The following is a 3,327-nucleotide window of genomic DNA, read 5'->3' as shown; positions in this document are numbered from 1 at the left end:
TAATACGTATATAAATAACCATTTTTTAGCATTCGTTTTATAAACGTTTATATAACACCACTTTAATATTCGTATATACGCATATAAATCGTACATTAATGGGAAATAATAAACGCATAATATTCCTACAAGACTATCCGCCGGACATTTATTTTAGTCTACATTATAAGCGCTTTTTATACGGAGCTATGTTGCTAGAGTGTTCAGTAGGTCAGAAAAACGAAAAAAAATTGCAAAAGTAAAATCATGTTGTCTTATAGAAAACTTGACTCCCAGTCAAATCAAATGAATATACAGTGTGTCCCAGATCGCGTGGGATTGCATGGGTAACTTTGTTATTATTAAAGATAGAGAATTGGTTAAATGGGCAATGTTTGGCAGTTTTGGATGCTTATTTAAAATTTCCTTATGGAAATTCAAAATGTCGCATAGGTTCGACGTAAATTCAAAAAAACTAAAATTGGTCATTTCCTTGAATGTCTTAGATCATCGAAAGTATAAGAGATATAAAAAAAAGTTTTTACTGTCTTTGATACGTTTAATTTAGAATTGATGTCAAAAAAAAATTCAAGATGGCCACTTTTGAGGAACATTTACCAACTTCCTAAAGTTAAATGGGCGCCATATTGGATTTTTAGATTACTTGATAGATTTTTAAATTCTCTTTCAACGAGCTATTATAACATAAGATTGAAAATAAGATACCAGTTATATTAACGGTTTTTGTATTTTAATCAAGTAGTCTGTGACGAATAAAAAAAAAAAAAAATCTATTCGAGGCAACCAAACAATGAAAATAATTACACCAGATGTTTAAAATACTGGCCATTATTAGTGAAACACACTTCAAGACAGTTTAGTTTAGGCAACGTGTTGCCATTGATGATTATTATTATTATTGTAGTGGTAGCTACTTCCACTTTACTTTTTAATTAAGTACTTACTTTTATAATTTAATGTACTGTACATAATTCGTGAATTGTGACCAGTGCAGACAGTTTGTTGGTAGGTAGCATAAACCAACCCTTTCTTCGAAACATACGTTGTCGAGAAAAATCCTTTAAGGAAGTTTATTGGAGAATTTGTAAATAATGGTGAGCAGTTTCAGATCCAACGAAGATTACCGGCCAATTACATGACTTCCCATTATGCCATAAAATACATTAATTAAAAAAAATATTACTTGATTTCCGCGAGAAACTACAACATGTAAGTTTTCTTGTGACGAGTATAGTGTTCATTATGTCGATTTGAACACTCCGCAGTTAGAAAAATAAGATTCATCTATCCATATAGTCGGACTGGTAAAACTGTTAGTTTCGATATTCCTGCGGATGAACCACCTACTGGCCTACAAAATGTGACCTGGGACAATGCATCAATGGTAATACATTGTGTAAAATAAAGCAAAGTGTCTTGAAATGTGTTTAACTGGATAATGGCATGACATTTTTTCGTGGGGATAGTTTGTAGTTATACCACCATTTGTAGGTATGTAAGTATGGATAATAAGATAGTCAATAAGTGATGATATAAAAATCAAAATTTTTCTAGGCCTACTTATATAAAATTTTGGAGGGAGTTGTAATGCCCAAACCCCCCTCTCATGAGTGCGCCCCTGATTTTTTTAAACATCTGATGTAATTATTTTCATTGTTTTGTTGGCTCGCATAGATTTTGTTTTGTTTTTTTTTAATTCATCACAGCCTACTTGATTAAAATATAAAAACCGTTGATATAACTGGTATCTTATTTTCAATCTTATGTTATGATGGCTCATTGAAAAGAGGATTAAAAAATCTATCAAGTAATCTAAAAATCCCAAATAGCGCCTATTTAAGTTTAGGAAGTTGGTAAATGTTCCTCAAAAGTAGCCACCTTGAATTTTTTTTTGACATCAATTCTAAATTAAGCGTATCAAAGACAGCCACTTTTATATAAAACTTTTTCTTATATCTCTTATACTTTCGATGATATAAGACATTCAAGGAAATGACCAATTTTAGTTTTTTTGAATTTACGTCGAACCTATGCGACACTTTGAATTTCCATAAGGAAATTTTAAATAAGCATCTAAAACTGCAAAACATTGCCCATTTAACCAATTCTCTATCTTTAATAATAACAAAGTTACCCATGTTATCCCACGCGATCTGGGACACACTGTATAGTTGCTAAATTTGTTGGAAAAAGGGGGGGGGGAGGGGGTTAATCACATCATATCTGTTGTTTTGTAAACTAAGTCATGCTAACGTTATTTTCGTTTTAGCACAATCAGTACGGTTGGGCCACCCTGTGCGTGAAATATTTCCGTTCTTTACGAACAAACGCAAAGTGACCGTTTTGTTTGAATTAATATTTCACTATTTGTTATGCCTTTTAGAAATTTGTATAGATGCGTAATTTTCGTTTCAATTTTAACGCTTTTGTAAATTGTTCAATTTAGATACGGAGCTAGATGTAAGTCATCTGGTCGAATTTGCGTGATTTGTGAATGGGTGTACCTGGTCGTTTGCGATAAGAAGTTTTCTTGTTAGGCAAAATTTAGTTCATGCCCTGGTTCATGCACATGTGATTCTGATGTCGATTTGCAGAAATTTTACCACCTACTACACTATGACAGCAACCAATGTCCCAAAAAGAATATTAGATTACATCTTCAGAAATTTCGGCTGTACACTTTCATGATCTTATAAAAATCTCCAAATCGACGATTCGGTCAATAACAAGGAAAATTAAATAAACAATAAAGGTATCAAGTGTTCCCTTTTTTACAATAGTAAGGGAGGTATTACATTGGGGTACAAACTAACCCCCCACTTTTTTGACGGAAATACACGTTTTAGAGCACCAGGAAATCATCCGGATGAAACAAACTCGGTCTGTCTGCCTGTACTCTCATTTCCTGCCAAACGGCTAAACTGATTGGAAACAAATTTGGTACACATATTCTTAGACCTAAAAGGAAGAGCTGATGCATACGCAGGTGTGTGGGTGGTATCTTTGCTAGCAACAGCGATCTTATTAATTTTTATCGTAAAGATGCAATTTCATAAATTTTAATACTATAGCTGTATACTGTGTCTAAGATAAGGATGTCTGTCATGGGAATCTCGAAAACCATAGAAGATACGGAGAGCTCTACAAGACAACGTTGAGAGATTTTCGATACAACTTTTCGTTTCGGAAAAATCATCAAAAAAGTACATGCTCTGTATTGAATAGCATCTTTTATTACGAATACAATGATGTGCACAAAAAAACAGAAGTTGAAAACTGCTGGTTTCGACAGGATGGTTCAAAACAATGTTAGAGAAAAGACTATTT

The sequence above is a fragment of the Photinus pyralis genome, unplaced genomic scaffold, assembly GCF_008802855.1.
Source record: "Photinus pyralis isolate 1611_PpyrPB1 unplaced genomic scaffold, Ppyr1.3 Ppyr1.4_LG7, whole genome shotgun sequence".
Lineage (NCBI taxonomy): Eukaryota > Metazoa > Arthropoda > Insecta > Coleoptera > Lampyridae > Photinus > Photinus pyralis.
This window is presented reverse-complemented; position numbering follows the sequence as displayed.